The following is a 19,230-nucleotide window of genomic DNA, read 5'->3' as shown; positions in this document are numbered from 1 at the left end:
TCAATATTATTATAAGTGTTATGTATAGAGACAGATGGGTGCTAGAGTAATTGGGGAGATCATTTCATAAATTATATAAATGTATAACCATTGTACTGTATATCTAAAACTAATAAAAATATAGAAGTAACTTATAAAATATAAAAGGATCTACTTACATATATTAATGAAGATGTTTGTCATCATAGGTAATAATAACCCCATATTAAACTAGTTTAAATAAAAGGGGTAGCCAATTGCTCATACCAATAGAAAAGATAGGATTTATATATAGGTTCAGACCTAATTCTATCAAAGTTTTGGCTCATCCTGTGAATGCCAGCTTCATCTTCAACCTAGTCACAAAATGGCTGGCAATAGCAAATTGATTCACCTTCTTTGTCAAAAATTTCAGGGAATGTGGGGAGAGAAGGTGAAGTTCCATAACCACCAAACGTGTTTCTGGGTGTCAAGCTGATTGTCAACCGTTGAAGCTTTCTGACTGTCTCTGTGGCCAGAGGAGTATCATATATTGATTGGCATAGGCATTCACTGTCACTGCCATAGAATTGATGAGATTTGCTAGACTGGCTTAGGTCAACTGGTACTGGCTTCTGGGGTTGGGTCAATCCCACCTAAATTACAATGAGTGGGTAAATGATTATATTACTTATAATCTTATACCACTTGGCACCTACAGATAGTTTTATTATATTTTCATTAATACTAATTATACTAATCATAACTATTACTGCTACTTATATATACCATAATTATTATTTTTACCACAATTACTATGTCTTTCTAGAAATTGAAAAGTAGTTACAGTTGTACAGCATTGTCACTACTTTGCCAAGGACAATGAACATACAGTTGTTCTAACTGCATTGTACAACAAGGTTTCATTATCAGTATATGTTAGAATATTTGTTTTTTAACTAAGCATTTTTTTCTCCCTTTCTTTTAATTAATCAAGGGGGAACCTTATGATAGTATCTTTCCATGAGAGTTAAACTTATTCTTTTCAAACTAACCTTGCCTCTTCTCTTCATTGACTAATGGCTACTCAATTTGTTTTGAAAACTCATTGAAATTGGTTTGGGCCTTTTGAGCCACATTTCTCTTGCTCAGGCCCACTTCCCCTTCTGGAAATGTACTTTCTCTTCTAATAAAACTTTTCTTTTCTACTGTAAAAAAAAAAATTGGTTTGATAGACAGAATCAAAATGAATACAGTAGAGAACTTGAAGGAACCAGATTTGTTTTTATTGTGCAACTTTCTTAATAAAATGAAATAATAAAGTGCAATTTCTAGAGTGTGACTCAGACAAACTTCTAATTTTAGGCTGTTTAAAACTCTATCATGATTCCTTCCTGACTCTATCATGATGACCATTTGATGTTATGTATTTATGAATAGTAACTATGGGACAATCCTCATGAAAGTCCTTCAAAATTGCTATGATGCTCCTACTTCTCTTTATTTCCAGAGAAAGCACGTTAAACTATTTTGAGACTATCTATTGCCTCATGCTTTTAATTTAATCAACTGTATTAAATTTTACAATCATATCAATTAATTAGACACTGATTAAACATACAAAGATGTTAATGCTAGAGGCCAAGATATAGTTAGTAATCTTTAAAAATCTTTAAAAATCACTAATATCTTTAAAAATCTTTAATTTTAAAAAATCTTTATCTTAAAAAATCACTAATAGTATAAAATTATTAGAACTTTGCTCAAGATATAAAGTAGAAAACTACAAATAATAAAACCTCTTGATAAAAAAAAGATATTATTGAGGAATGGGTCTATGAAAACAGACTTTGTAACTGTCAACAGTCACAGAGCTTCAGGTAGGCCTCACCAAATAGGAAATACTACAATAAGAAAAGAAGAAAATAGAGGATATTTAAGCCAGAGGGATATTATATGCAAAAGCACACAATTATCAATGTCCAAGTTGTGTTTATGAGAATTTGCACAGGTTAGTTGTATCAAGAAGAGAATTTGTATAAATAGGCAGCAAGCAAAGAGGCTGGTGAGTAATCGGAAGCATTAGGTTGAAATTTGAATACCGATGTTAATAGATATCATTTAAAGAACACCAATAAGTGCTAAAAAAACATAAGCAATAAGTTTGGAAGCATTTATTCTTGACAGCAGCCCTGTGAAGTAGAAGAAATGAATTCAAGGGCTCATTGTGCATTAAGGAGCTAAGAGTTCAGATAAATGATAAATACATTTGTTTTAACATCAGGATGTCCCATGCTATATTGTGGGTATACTTATATTTAAAACAAACAAACAAACAAACAAAAACCCAAAACCAAAAAACTCATGTTTATTGATTTGATCTGGTTAAAACATAAATTGAGGCATATTACAAATTTTCAGAGTTTTGGAAAAATCAATTCAAATCAGGTAGCATCCCATCTAACAGATAGAAAGGAGCTCCAAGAAGCTGTGTAAAATGAGAGACATTTTTAGGCAGAAGTGAGAAGAACTTATTCTAGGCAAAAAAGTAAGCGGGTTGGTTATTGAAAGGTTACTTTCCTTTTGGGTATGGCAGGGGGTCTATCAGTCAGATTAGCTCGCTAGTGATGGTTTAAGATCCCATTTCTGGGAGAGTCTAAACTGTAACTAAGTCTTGATTTGGTGATGTGGGACTTGGCATAAGTGACTCCATTTAGGTCCTGTTTTTAGCAATCTGAATTTCACATTTAATTACGTATCTTGTATTTTATCTAGAAACTCTACGTGTGAGCCTTTTAGAGTTGATTATTGTTTTGTAATCTAAAACGGGATTGTTGCTGTTATAAGAAATGATGACGTTTCTGAGAAAGGAAATAAGACAAGTCTGAGAACTGAGTCTTAGGACAGACTCACAAATAATTCTGTGATCTCCTAATTTACTGATTTCCTAAAGTATTAGAATGTCTATTACTGGTCAAGCAATCATATCTTAAATTATAAAACAATGCTTAGTTTTCATATAATTTATACTTGGGACATTCATCAAAACCAAAGACTTTAATAATAGAGACTATGTCATTTGTGCATGTATTTCCCACAATACCTAACTCAAGCCTGGCCATACAATAAACATTAAATAAATACTAGTAAGATTGAAATTTTCATCATATAGATTACAGGCATAATTAGATCTCTTTTTTTTTCTATGCTGGTTTTTGCTCCCTATGCCCTAACGTACATTTGAAATTCTTTGAAAGTTGAGAAGCCTTAGAGGACCTCACAGTGTTATAATAGCATTAAAATCAAAGAAGGAAAGAGGTCTGGGGAGGGGTGGGAAACAAAAGCCCAAGGAAAACCTGAAAGAAAGCCCAGCGTTTCCACTAAACACTCCAAACTCACTCGCTTCAGCCTCTGCAGGCAGCAATTACATTCCGAAGGAAAATGTTTTACAATTGTAATTACACATAATAGGAGGAATGTATTTTTCCTTCATCCTACTCCCATGGCGAGTCAATTTAATTTTTAAATACAAGAGACATAATTGATTTTAGCCCTAGATTAGCACTGAAAATGATCTATATGTGTTCTCACTAATGGAACAAGAGAATTGGTCCTCCTCGGAGACTTTTACCCAAACCTGTTCATGCAACAATTACGAGTCTGACAGGTTAGTGCAAGGAGAGGAATACGGGAGGGAAACACCCCACTGATTAACAATTGAGCAAATAATTAATATTATGCTCTTCCCAGTTAATTATGGATTAGGCACAAATATGTTACCACCATAGAAGCCATGAAGTAATGAGACTGCCTGGAGGAGCCTTGTCCTGTTCACCAGAAAATGGGCTTTCTCCGAGGGTTTGGGGGCAAACCGGTTTCTAAATGGGGCTCCTCATGGAACAGCATGGATTAGGGGTGGACTCATTTTCTCCATAATGACAGATCTATCGCTTATCTGGCAATAGATTTCCCATCTGCTGCTCTACCAGGCTGCCACATGGACAATGGGTAAATGGAGTAGGGATAGCTCAAGGCAAAGCTATGAAATAGGTAGTTTATACTCTGCCATTTTGCCATCAAAATCTGCCTTTAAGCACAACTCCGAAGTCCAATTTTTACTCTCACCGAGTTGTCAGCTAATCCCCCCTAAAGCAGGATTAGTAACTGGGATATTAGGTTCTAAGACTATAATTCCCAGGTGTATTTGCATTTTAATCGATGACTCCAGAGAGTCAGATTTGGCACGAATCTATCACTGGAAACACAATGCAGAAACCTAGGCTCCAGTCCGTACCCCTCCATTTGCCAGTTAGGTAATTTCCAAGCTGTAAAATAGGATTATATCTGCTTCATGAGATTGTTGTGACAATTAAGTAAATTATTTAATATATGATGAAAGTCCCTAGCATGGTGCTCAACACCTTTTAATGTGTCTTAAGGTGGGGAGGGGAATCCTCAAGTCCCAAAGAAATGAAACTATAACGATGATGCTGTTTATAAAAGTCATTTCACCTGCTAGGGCTTCAGGTGCATCACCTTTCAAAAAAGAGCACTTATCTATATGATATCTAAGATTCTTCTCCCTAATAAAGTTCAAAGATTTTATTTCTGTAATTGATATAGTGCTCTCCTAAGTAGCAGAAAAACAAAGGAAGACATGCGAGTGCAGAGACCTAGCCCTCCAGTCATGTATGGAGACAGTCTTTCAGAGTATTTATTCAAATATGACTAGCTCATAAATATAGGCTGTATTAGGGTTCACGGCATTGTAGTTGGCAGTTAGAAATGTGTCAGCTATGCACCAGAGTGGTTTTCCTGTGGAACAAGGAAATGGCTGAAGCAACAGTAAATTTTTTCAACTTCAATCAGCTAGAAAACTACTTTATAAGTCCTGCCTCAGTTGAACTGTTTGAAAGCCCAAGCTCCTGATGGGTTGGAATATATAGTAAAATTTTATAATCAACTGACCTTTCATCTCTAATGTCTCATATCACCCTGCCATATGATTTTACATCACTCATTCTGAGCAAGTCATTCTGAGAAACGAAGATAGCCTCTGTTTGTTTCTGTTTGTGTCTGTATACACATTTGTCATATGTCTGTGTGCATGTCTATGTATTTATGTCTGCATATGGCTGTGAATGTGGTGTGTGTGTCTATTATGTCTGTTTGTATTCTCATATAGACTATCTTTGGTAGATGTAGAAATCAGATTGCTTGTCTTTAATAATAATGGATGTGTAATATGTGGGAAATTGTCTGTATTCCTAGGAAAGAACTGGAGCCTACAGTTATTGACTAGCTAAATTGCTTATGAGTGTTTTGATGTATCTTTAATGTTCAAACTCACAGACCTAAGCACACTCACAAGAGTTTCAGATGGCAGTAAGCTGAGTCCATGAAACTCACTCCAACCACTAGGGCGAACAGGAGGCCATGTAAAAAATATTATTCCCATCCCAATTCACATGACCAGATTTCTTCAATATCAACTGACTAGTCCAAAAGCCTTTTAGTTTTGCTTCTTTATATAAATGGATTCCTAAGAAATTCAGAAAATTCTGAGGCTGGAAAATTCTAACACTGGCAATTATGTTAATTTTATTCAAACTGTTCCTATCTGGTCATTTATTTGGCAGGATACTAGAAAACTTTTCTCCCTGGAGAATCTGTATTTGCCATCTTTCTCCCCTGGATAACTAGACTTTAATGATACTAATGTATCTTTAATGGCTCAGCAATGAAATTGAATGGAAATAGGAATTATTTGTGAAGAAATCAACATTTTCTCATTTTGCTGAAGAGAATATTGAGACTCCAATCAGTCAAATGTTCTCTTGTCAAGAGTGTAGTATGGACTCTTATAACTGTAACTCTTCATTTTAGAAAATCATCTACCTGTGACAAACTAAAACAAGGGTAATGGAGTGTTTTAAATATGCATTTGAAGGGACTTTAATATCTAAAGTAGAATTAAACATTGGGTGCATACTTTGCATCATTTAAGTAACAAATTAATTAAAATAGGTTTACTTTTTGAAATCATGATCTGGATAGACCATTCAAAGTTTGTATAAAAGGATTATGAAACCCTGGAGTTGAGTAAAGGGGGTCTATGAATGAATGGATGGACAGTTTCTTACGGGCAAGAAGTCATAGCTGTTTTCCTTGAGTAGGTGTTCTGGTATGAGTTTTAGGCTCAGCTATGGCTTGCATTTTATCTGGCAGATAATCACTTCCAGACTCAAAGGAATCACTTCTTCCTTTAAATATTTTATATTCTAGTTTGTTGGCAATCTACTCCTTTGACATCTCCTGTATTCCTACCTTTCTCTGGTATTTAGCTTCATAGTTAAGAATATCTGAAGTCTTGAGAGCAATTAGAACTTTATAGGACTCTAGCTAATGATAATTATCCTTATTTCCTTCTTTGTAATAGAATGCAAGCTTCTCAACAAATAAGACTTACATCTTATTTTAATTCTCCAGTTCTTAACATGATGTCTTTTAGATAATAGGCAATCAATAAATATTAGTTGAATCAATGAATTCATGTCCACCCAGGGTTAAGAGTTCAAGGAGTCACTGAGTGGCCAAGCCACTGAGAGAAGCCTGTTCTACAAGGGTAGAAACTGGATTATTGGCTTCATTAACACCTGAATGGCTGGATTGATTGCTAGCTATCAGTATAAAAAACTTTTCTTAAATTATATAGTCATGGGAAACCTGAAAAGTAATTTATTAATTTTATAGAAGAAGAGGCTCAGGCACAGAATGATTAGGTACATAGACCAAGGTCACACTGTGAGCAAGTGTCAGTCAGGATTTCTATCCCGATCATTTTCAATGACAATGCAATTGCCTCTACCATGTTACCTCTAAAATAGTTCTGGCCAAGGATACCTAACTCAGTTTCCCTTTATGTCAGAATCACAGTAAGAATAGAAGTATATTCTAACTGGATTAGTTTCAGGAGAATTTAATAAATGAACAGTTTACAAGTCATTTAAGTAATAGGAGTAGAGTAACGATAAGGGATAATTCAATATCCCGAGTTACTTACTCCTTTCATAAAGATGAGGGTTTAAAGAAAAGAAATAATCATGGGGACCTAGAGACAGAGAGGGTATGAAGAGCTCCCTTATCCCCTCCACTTCTCAGGGAACAGCAGTTGAATGTTGAGTAACAGCAAGGAAACTAGGGAAATAAACTGTGATCTCCTGCTGATGCTTCCTGTAGGTCAAATCCAAAAGAAAGCCAGAGGGCAAAGGGTTCTATTTGTAGAGTTCAGGTAAGTCAGCCTCCCTGACTACAGAGCAGATAGGAAAGGGTGGAAAGTGGATCTGGAGGAGTAAACAGAAACTTTCCAGAAAACCCATCACATAAAATAAGCGAAAGACAGAATTAAACACTCTATGATTGGAGGTCTTTGGAGGCAGGGAAATCTGTAAAACCAGAGTAAGTCTTGGTTAACTTAAAAAAAAGAAGAATCTATAAAGTTATAAAAAAAAATTTGTTCATTGCTGAGTTTAGTTTAAGCCTGTTTTTTGTTTTGTTTTGTTTTGTTTTTAACTGAATGCCTGGCATCAAGAGCAAATTTATAATGCACCCAAGATATTAATTGGAAAGCAGTTGTAACCAAGAATGAGGGCAGAGAAATAATAGGAGCACATTTAGCACAGTGGGTAGCTCTGCTTTGTCAGATCAAAATGGCCCCCAGACTGGGAGTGATGCATTTCAATTCCACTTTAACAGTCATGGCACCCTGGAGGAGGAGTGGAAAAATGCCAGCTAACATTTTTAATTTGGCCCTCTAGAGTCAGAATAGATATCTTTTCTTTCAACTCCTTGACCTTCTGCTCTACTCAACATATAGGTGCAAAATGTCCTTACTGACCTAAATCTTAATTAATATTACTCTCTCAGCTGTAATACCAGATCTGTTTCCACTGACCTAAGAATGCCCCTTACTTTGCATCGTGGGAGCCCCTTTAATTGTCCCTATCTCCAACCTGCACTCTGGGAGCCCAGCATGGGTCAGAGTGACTGGCATGGATTGGATACAGAATTAATAGAGATACTCGGTAAATGAATAAATAGGTAAATAAATAAATAAGCTTGAAATAACATGTCTCCCTCCAAGTGAAGGCAGGCAAAGAGCAGGAATAAATGGAAAACAGGAGCCAGCCGTTTGATTTGAGAGTGTATAGAATGTACAATTAAAAGCTTAAATTTTTCAAAGTAGTCTTAAAAATACCTCACATTTTTGTAGTGTTACTGAAATATCTGAGGACAGTTTAGATAGAAAGAAATGAGATGAGAACGTAAGGCACCTGAGCCTGTGTAGGAACTGGGAAGAGAGAGATGATGACTACCTCTTATTCTACAGTAGTAGAATTTTCCATTTCTTACACTCTCATCTGTGATCCAGCCATACTCCAAGGTAGGGACTCCCCCGCTATGTTTCTTGTTCTTCCCCCAGCAAAGTCCATCACATATGTGATACTCCAGGTATCTGATTAAAAGCAGCAGACAACATTCTTTGCCATTCTAGCCTTCAGTGGTATATTCAACTAAACAGGGAGTTCTCTGAGGCTATTTGAAAATACTTGAAAAAGTATACAATTAGGAAGGGTTAATGACAAATAGTCAAGTCTCCCCTGAATGTGATTTCTTTAAGGGTACAAAGAGGTAAAGGGAGCTAAGGGTAAATCATTGAATTAAGGAATCAGTGGGTGGCAATTCACTGTTGAAAGAGATTTTAAATAATTTGCATGCTATGCTCCAACAATTAAATTTTATTATTAATTATTATTATTATTATTATTATTATTGGAACTTGCAATCCATATAGAAACCAAAGGTTTAGATGTGAAGGGAAAAATTAATTTTACCACAAGCTTTACCCTGCCAGCTAAGAAATCTGAAGCAACCACAGATTTATATTTTAACCACTGCCTCTGCATAGGTAATTATATTAACAAGTATTTTCAAATTGTCCAACTATTTCTCAGAATCATTTATAGCTTCCTAAATTTTTAATAAAAGACTATTTTATTATGAGCTACTATTCATTATGAACTACTCTAGTTTTTCTGTTTCCTTCTTTGAAGGAAAAAAAATCTGGTTTGTTGTTTGTTTGTATTTTTTTGTTTTATTTTGCTTTCCCTCTCGTGTATTCTGTTTGGGTAAGGTGGCTTTGTATACAGCATACACAAAATTGCTAGATACTAGTCTTATCAGATGCCTAGGGAATATAGAACCTAGAGCTGATGTGAAACATACCAAGTCAGAATTAGCATGACACTGAGTTTGTCCTAGGACTGGGGTGGAGGCAGGGCTAGGATAGTTAGTGTGTTGACTGTTGACCTTTCCAGACCATTTACTCCAGGAGTTATGGGTTTTGTTTCTTATGGTTTAGGTAGAATTGGCATATACTGAAAAGTACCAATGTCTTCCTTGTCCTCAGCTTCTACCTAGACTACTGGATCACTGGTCAATAGCAGAAGCAAGATATAACTTTCCCTTGCATGTCAAGACCTAGCATAGCTTTGGGTACCACTTTTTCTTAGTAAAATTGAAAACATTTCCCTATATAGAAAAATGGATATATAAAATTCTTCATAAAATTGAAAATTTATAAACCATGTTTATATAAATCCAGTGACAGATGGACTATGTTTTCAGTTGAAATAATTCAGTTAGAGATACCTTGAGCTATAAAAATCTTGGAAGCTTTTTTAGGACTCTACCCCTCCCTATAATAAAAGCCAAACAGAACTATGTCTGATAAGAATGAACTTCTTTTGACAAAGACTTATCTTTCTGGGACCTCATTCCAACACTTAAGTATCATTCTTGCTACCATCTATCACTCTTCTAGACTAATACTTTGTCACACTTGGTTTAAATCGGTTTCCCCTGTTTTCTAACCGCAAGGAAAAGCTTTTAAAATTGGGGGAAGAAGGTATGATTTTTACTAAAAATACTTCCCCTAATTTGAATTACATTTATCTCACACGGAGACCTTCTGCCTAATTTGTCCAAATCAATGCCATCCCTCTCCTTCTCCTTCCCCTCCTCCTCTCCCTCCCCTCCCCTCCTCCCATACCCATCTGCAAGCCAACCTCTAACATGCAGGGTTTAAGAAAAGAGAGAAATAAAGGCCCACATACTTTTAAACTAAATATTTAAAATTTATAAGTCAAACTAATAAAATAATGAATAATCATGCTATATCCTCCAGCTTTGACAAATATGTTTTCATAATGATCAGGAAGACAAAGTTTCAATTGAAGTTCTTCAATTCTTTGGAGTTTTACAAGAGAATGATAACAAGTGGAGGCAGAGCTTCCTAGTCCCTGACACACAGAGGTACTCTCTTCCTGTATCTCCTTCTCCCACTCCTGATCTGGTCCTGAAATGTCAGAAAGCTTATATCCATGTTTGTGGATACCCCAGCCTGTACACCCCTTGCAAGAGGTGGCCTCTTGGTTACTTCTCAAGCCTAGGAATGCACACACTAGTGCCAAGGCATGGCATGAGGAGGAAAGAGCTAGGGAAGAGTAGAACACAAGCCCCTGGAAATGTAGGAGGGACATTCCGGGATCCCAGGATCTAGAGAGTAACCTAAAAGTAAGATGTCTGGTTTCCTGATGCACATCCTTTCTGGACCCATGGCCTCCTCACGTTGAGACACAGCTCACTTTATGGCACAGGCCAGGGTAGTTTCTCTAAAGCATGTAGTACAGGCACAGGGCTGAGATTTCTCAGGTGTAAAGATGGACATCATGTACAGACTAACACTTCACCTGAAAAGTCAAGTTAAATAAGGTAATTGCTTTTCTCATGTGGAAAAGCCTGGATCATCACATATTATAGAGCTGGACTGGCTTTTCCTAAAGCTCTAGATATGTCGTAGGCTGCCCTGCTTGGAACATAGGGGAACACTGTCCCCTCTGTTGGACTCCATCAGGCAATCTACCACATAGACAAGGTATTGGGGAAGGGTGACTTCTGATAATCTTTAACTACTTAAGTAACACAAATATTTAGATGAACAGTCTGTATTCCTCAGGTCTAACAGGAATTATGAGACTTTGGTCCCTGCTTGGACCTGGCTCACATTCCAAAAGTTTTCCAAATTTTGGCCCTATTTGCTTAACTACAAGGCCTAGAGGACAAGAGTATCTGTTTTAAGCATCCACAAATTCTTTCCCCACTCTAACCTTGACTCTTATTCCCATAAAGACATCTAAAATAGAAAGCTTAAAGTAGAGAATGCATTTATCTCCTAACATATTAATTGCTTACTGTTAAAACATATATGCAGGAGATTCTATCTTCTGGGCTCACTATCTGGATTGCAGTAGATCATATATCCGATTTCCTCTAGGCTTCTACTTATAATCCAAATTTATTGATTATTTGTAAAAATTCAATGTCAGTTATATAGGACCTCCAGCTATTTTCAAAAGGTACTATGCTTTCTTAGAGGAAACAAGAGCACAGAGGGAAAATTCAAACTCTCAGTCTTGAAAGTCTCCCTCCTGGCAGGTTCACGGAGAACATAAAGGGGCTCTTCATCTTCCCTCCTTAGAAGAAAATCTTTAATGCAGAAAAATAGCAGCACTAATTCCTAAGACATAAGTGCCATTACTGATTTCTAGTGGCCTTTCTGGTATAATGGTGGTCTTAGAAAATTGGTGAAGAAATACAATACTGTGTTTTCCTTTCCCCTCATTTCAGTGTTATTTCTCTTATTCTTTGTGGTTGTCCCCCCTGTTCCTCCTAATTCATAAATCTTTCTATTGGTTTTGGTGGTAAAACCTGTTTTTTAAAAGGTTCTTTTATCAGTCATCTATACCTTCGTATTAATTTGGTGTATTGTAATTAGTTTTTGAATGTTTTCATATACTAAGAACTTTATAAGATTCAAGAGATATTAAAATTAATATTCTAGTATATGAGGTACTTTTGGATTACTGAAAATTGGGAAGATTCTTGAATGGAAGCCATGTGCCAAATAGTTTACTGTCAATAAAAACATGACTTAATTATCATCTTGTTCTCATTAGCCTAACTTTACTATTCAAGATACTTTTATTATAAAAGTTCCATATAACTTCATGACTTATTCTTGAATCTTTAGAAAGATCCATCAACTTTTCAATAGACAGCATCAACTGATAACTTATAGCCAAGATTCTTTTAATCCCTTGACTCAAATGTCCTCCAATTCTAAACTATTATATCATGATCCTCACCCAATTCTAGAAAATTCTTTGTGTTTAAACCAGATTTCAAAGCCTCAAAAAATATAGTGACTTGGCTTTTTCCCCCATTTTGAGGTAGCAGTCCCTCTTACCTCTGTAAGCAGTAAATTCACCTTTGCCTTAACAGGTTGTTTTGGTGATATTTGGGAGGTGAGTATTTGAAAGATTACACGTGTTCCTATTTTGGGGATCTGCACTATTGAAGCATTCAGGAACTCATTGTTTACAGTGACCTGGATTCTTGGAAACTTACCCATTCATTTACATTAAATACTCTGGGATTTTCTGCTCAATCCATTTTGGTAAATGAGTGTCTAACTCTCTTGCTTATGTGTCAAGTCTAATGATTGTGTAACCATGTGTTAGATTTTCATCCCCTCGAGCTATTGAGATTGATCACAGATGGACAAAAATACCAGCTTCTCACTAGCCATAATGATTTTGTTTGTGAAAGGAGAAACAAATTAATCCTGAGCCAGGCTTTCATTCAATTGTGTGTGAAGAGATCATAGGCTACAAGAATTTCTCTATGTTCCTATTTAAATACTGCCGGCCCCTACCCCTGGCTACAGGAATAAAACTACTGTGCCTGTCACAATTAGGTTTGAATTTCCTAATATTAATGATTATTGTCCTAAAAAAGGTATACAGCTTTGTCAACTGCTGTCATCTATAACTTGACGTGAATCTGTTTGTGAGGGACTTGCCATGTGGCAGAAACAGAAGACTAGACATTGAAAAGGAAAGAGAGAATTAACAGGCTAAAGTAGGAGGAGAAATAATCTAAGCCTCAGAACTGAGGAGTCTGAGAGCCAGGAATGAATATGACTTGGAGATGGATTTACATGGCTTTTGCATATACTAACACCTTCACATTTTTCTCAAGGTTACTGTGCAAACCTTTTTGATATTCTTGGTAATGAAGTGTTCTGTCCACTGATGGTGAATTTGATTTTGGGAAATAATAATAATAAACAAAAATTAAGCCGGAGTTAGACAAAGGGGCATGTTAGGTGGTGCAATTTTGGATTCAGAAGTAAGGATGGAGAGAATTAATCGCATGCTTTTACTGATTGTTGTTATTGTGATTCTTTATTGCCTGTGAACATACTTTGAAAGCAAGCACCATAGGCATAAGTGTAAACCTCCAACGATGATGACTACAAAGGGTACACTTTACTTAGAATATGAAATTCTGTTCCCTTGCTTAAAATCAGCTTACATTCTGTAGCTCAATTTCACACAAAAATGAAATTCAACCAGCTGGGACTTGTATTTAAATCAAATTTATCCCTATCTATTAGAAAAATCTCATGATAGATGGGATATATTTTTTTTTAATTTGGAAAATCATATTCTCTCAATGAGGTTATTTTCTAACACTTTAACCAGGTTCCCAGTTGTTTTGATTACTTACTCATTTTTTATGTGTGGTTTGGGGGTGTTCTCTGGGATTTAGTTATCTTCTTGCTGGAATATTTCTCCATAAGTGTTTTCATAGGGAATCTCAATTTACCTGAAGCCTGGAAAACCTGAGGTTTTGCATATCTGAGATATTTTATAAGACTTTTAAGAGCTTAAAATACCTTTATTTCACCTTCTTATTTAAATAAGAGTTTAGCCAGATATAAACTTCCACACTGAAATTACTGTTTTTCTCTTAACATTTTGAATACATGACTCCATCTTATTCTTGATTTTTGTGTCGCTAGTTAGAAGTTTATTATCAAAATGACACTTGTTCCTTGTAGATTATCTCCTCATTTATTTCAGAAATTTTGAATTCTCTCTTATCTTTGATATTCTTAAATTTCAAATACTTATAGGTTAATATTTCTTTGTTTTTCCTTTATATCTCCTGCTTGATAATGTTGGACACTTTTAGTCTAGATTTTTAAAAATCTTTGCTTAATTCTTAGAAGTTGTTCATTTTATCTTTAAATATTTCCCCTTAACAAATAAATTTTCCCCTTATTTTCCGGTGAAACACATTTTACAAATATTGACATTCTCATTTCTATCTTCTATTTTTTTTTCTTTTATAGTTTTTATGCCTTCCTATCTTGAAGTGTTCCTTGATCTAATATTTAAATTTATTAATTTATTCTCCAGCATTAGACATACTGCTATTCAATTAAACTATTGAATTCTTTTTTTTCTCTTAAATTTTTCATGCCAAATATCGCCTTGATCTCATGAAGAATGTTTGTAATGCTAATTTAAGATAGTTGTTAATTTGTCTTCATTTGGTATAAATTGTCCTAGTTTGTGACTTTTTTATATGGGGATGCTACTTGTGTATCTGTTGGTTGGTTTTATGTTAGCTCATATTCTTCTGGAATATCTGGACTTTGTTAATATACGTAAAGAAAGGACTGAAACCCCAGGGCGTACTTTGAATTCCTTAGTTGGCTTAGGAAAGGTAGGAATGGAAGGAAATGTGCTTCATGGTGAAGATCCTCTGGTTTTACAATCTGAGCTCAACTAAAATAATTTGTTTACATTCCCCCACAGGTGACTGCCCTTCAGAGAACTCCTGTTATCCTCTGCTCCAGGAACTAAGATCTTCCAATAGTTGCTATATATGTATATATATATATATATATATATATTATATATATATATATATATATATATATTGTCTATTGCTTGAGAATATGTGGATAGACATAAGTATACCCAAGGATTTCTGGATCTTTTTGCACATGCTGTCTGCTCGTAGTCCCAGATGGAGGCTATTTTTCTATCAATATTACACCCACCATCCCTGGCTGGCACTGAGAGAGGCACTGCCTCTCTCTGCTTCTGCTTCATAGTAACTCAGGAGCAGGCATTGGAACTCCAGGGTAACATGAGAGAAAGAAAAACACAAACTAAAAGCTTTCCCCTAGCCTGTCCCCACTGTGACATGTCCTCGTTCATTTTACACTACTGTGACCCTGAAACCAGGATGTAGCAATCCAATTTTTTCAAGGAATTCTATAATTTTGTTTCATAAAGTAAGCTATGTCTATAAGAACAAAGTAGACTACTGACTCAATAATTTAATAAGACCCAAGGGCTGGTGGGGAAGGGAAAAATATTGTATAATTTCCAATATTGCATTTTTCTACTATCTAGATATCATTGCACTTTACACTGAGCTTTATGTCAGGCCACAGACCAATCACGAGCGCTTATCTGGTTAAGAGGCATGTAGCATCTGTCTCTAATAGCTCTCAATTGTGCTGGAATATCTAAGAAACACCACAGCTAATGGTTAAATGGCATATACATAACCACAAGACTGAACTCAGTGAAATCCTTATAGAAATTCAGAAGGAGGGATAATTGCTGTGAACTGAGGTGATGAAAAAAGGCATATTAATAGAAGAACAATATTTACATATATAATATATATAAATAATACATGCATAATCTTTATAAAAGCCCTTTGACATAGGTACTATTATATCTTGCTTATAGATGATGAAACTGAGTTCCAGAAAGCATAACACAATTTGTTGAGATCACACAGGCAGCAAGTACCAGAGCTGGGATTCAAACACACAACTCTCTGACTCCAAAGCCATTGCTTTTTTGAGCTTGCCATAATCCTTATTATAAAAAAAAAATTAATCTTAATGTATATACATGAGTAGCTAAAATTGGCATTTACAAATATAAACACTGTTACTTTGTGTTATGTCAAATCAAATTAACAACTACATCTAAAGAAGAATACGCGCCCCCCACCACAGTGATGACCACACTCTCTTGTATGTGTTGAGTGATGGCCCCTCCACATTATAGATGATCAGAACTCTCCTGTTTAGTAAGATAGAGCAGAGCAGTAGTGTTCCTTCCCAAAGACTAAAAGTTACTCTAGCTCCAACTAAATGGAGCATTTAGAGAGTGAATTAAAGAAGATAAAAGTGTTTTAGATAAAATAACAAACTCAGGTAAGGAAATGCAGCTCCAGAGTTTATCTTAGGTATTGTCAGGGAGTTCCAGCACTACAAAATGTCATGAACAGTGTTAACGGGAATGTCAGAAGTCTAGTCTTCTCGTCTAATTGTAGCAAGCATCCTGCTGTGGATGTGGAATGAGAAAGCCTGAATTTCCAGCAGCAGAGTTCATAATGGAGCATACAGTTATGGCTTCACATGAAAAGTAATGTATGGTGCAAAAGATAACGAAGAAGAGTACAATACGATCTACACGCATTCCTGGGTTTATAGCCAATCAAGTGGAGTATTAAAATCTGAGCACACTTAATTAAATCTCATTTTGAGTAGTGTGATGAATAAGGGTCATGAAATGGTTAGTGCTGAGAAATGAAAGTCAAATGCCCTAGATTCCATTACAGACACTATCTTCGATTCACAGTTGGGATGGAGAAGGCAGGAATTCAAGCTTCTGCTTACTCACATCTTGCCTTGAATCCTGCATCGTAAACTTTAGGATACTACCATAACTTGCCAAACTTTACATGCAGCTGAGAAAGCATAACTTAGTCTGTGGGATATAAAGAGAAAAAGAGAAATTGATTCACTCAATTTATTAGAAAGTTGTAGAATACTCTCTTTTAAAATTTTATCTACTTGTAATAAGAGTTCGCTAAATATGTGCCTTTCTTCTAAGGGCAAATCACACATTTTAAAAACTTGTTTTTTATGGGAATGGGAAGTAACTCTTGGTAACTATAGTTTTTGTCTGTAAAGCATTGTGGGGGAAAATATAGAAATTCATCCTTCAGGGGGTCATTGGTATTGCTCTTTTTTAATAACTCTGTCAATGCAACAGTCTATTTTGAATGTTTGTTTGAATTTAGGAGTTAGGTTTCCAGAATGCTAAGCAAACACATGATCCTCTGTTAGTCTCACCTAAGTATTAGAAAACTCATTTACTAAACTTACAAGATTAATTTCTCAAAGGTTTGCTATTTGCTAGAATTTGTGCGGTACTCCTGGTGTTTTTAATATACATATAGCCTGGTTCCTATATTCTTTAAGAGTTTCCCACCAAATTTAGAAGTTAACATATTCACATGAAGAGATTCTTAACACTGTAAGATAATTTAGGAAAAGTGTTTTATAAGTAAGGCATTTAGTAATCAGACGTGGACTCACTATGTAATCAAAAATTACTTAGTACTCACTTTGTGCAGGACAGTGAGGGAGCTGCTGTGGGTGATATAAAGGAATTTAGAAGTGGAAATCAAGGTTTCCTGGTTTCTCACTGCCAAAAGTGCACTTTCTTAGCTATTATGTAAATATTCAAATTGTTCTAAGTGCTTTTAGAAATAAAACCTTTACTTCTATAAAAGCAAAGAATAATCCCTTCCTCTTGTAAAGCACTTGACAATTTTCGAAGCACTTTTATATTCATGATCTCACTTCACAGCAGAACCATAAAATAAGTAGGGCAGGTGTTACTACATACATATATTTTTCACCTTAGAAAGTGAGGTGTAAAGAGATTGTGACTTTCCCAAAGATATATCTGAGAAGTGATGGAAAGGACATGATAGCGAAAGTATTCTACCTTCTAATATGGTGTTCTTTTTATAACAGTATGTAAAGGAGGCAGAGTTATTTGACAGAAGACACAAGAGGAGAGGAGACGAAAGAGAAGACAGAAGGTTAGAGGCAGATAATCAGATAAAGCTAAGGACTAGCTTATCTTGTCTCTAAATATTCTTCACACCATCTTGCTATACAATTCTTGTTCCAAATCGAGTTATATCTCATCACATTTACAAAATGCTTTCAGATTCTTTCGAATGCCACTTAAGGTTCTCTGAACTGGATTAACATTTGTGTGTGTGTGTGTGTGTGTGAAATGGAACTAATATTCTCTCTTCATTGGTCATTTGCTTGTATATGCTTTCAAGTTGTTGCTTGATAGGTTGATATCTCCATGATTAGATGATAAGCTTCTTGAAGGCAAGTAGCAGAAAAATAAATCTCTTTAATTCTTTTTTAAAACCTTTAGAGGTATACAAATGGGTATTTACAGGAGAGAAATTAGGCCTTTAAAAGAGATCTCAGAGCAAAATACAGTCATTTGATTTTTATACTGACCTATTATCTATATTTCTTACTTACACTTATTTTGCTAAACAGTTGACCCTTGAACAACATAGAGGATTAGGAGTGCTGACATCCTCACAGTCAAACATCCAGTGTGGCCATATGCTTTCATTTCTCTTGGGAAAGTATCTAGGAGTGGAATGGCTGGATTATATGGTAGTTATATGTTTAACATTTGGATAAACTCCAATATTTTCCCATGAGCATGATGTTAGCTTTGAGGATGAGATGAACATATTAAGATAGTACTCATCTCTTGCTATGTTATTGAAGATTTTTATAAGCATTTTTGAAGTCAAATTGTTTTATCAATATCTGTGAACATACTCACATAATTTTTCTCTTTAGATTATTAGTAAGATAAGTTTTATTAATAGGTTTAGCAATATTGAACCAGTTATATTCTTAAAATAAATTCTTAATCATTACCTTTTAATGTTTTTTTGAATTCTATTTTTTAATATCGTACTTAAGATTTTTGCACAAATACATAAGTAAGGTTGGTGTGTGAAACTTTTGCAGTTGTAGGTTTTTCATATTAATATTATACTTGTTTCACAAAAAGAAATGGATAGATTGATGTTTTTCCCTATGTTCTGAAACATTTTATATAACATTAATTTACCCATTCTTTAAATGTGAAACAATGCTTTTTTTCTCATATTTTCTTGTTCAGATTTTTAAAAGAGTCTGATAAGAATTTCTCTCTTCTAGGTAGTTTTGATTAAGAACTGAAACCACTTGCTTCCACATAGCTTAATTACCAGGACTGAGAATCATGATTACCTGTGTCAACCTGACTTTCCTACTGGTTCAAGAAAATTATTGTCCAGGAAGATAAAGCTATACATCCAGAAATAACCTCATTGTTAGCCTTCAATAAATTACTGAAAATCATTTTATCTAGTTTACCCACCTTGGCA

The sequence above is a fragment of the Pteropus medius genome, unplaced genomic scaffold, assembly GCF_902729225.1.
Source record: "Pteropus medius unplaced genomic scaffold, Ma_sr-lr_union100, whole genome shotgun sequence".
NCBI lineage: Eukaryota > Metazoa > Chordata > Mammalia > Chiroptera > Pteropodidae > Pteropus > Pteropus medius.
The sequence above is the reverse complement of the archived record's forward strand: the minus strand, read 5'-3'. Positions refer to the sequence as shown.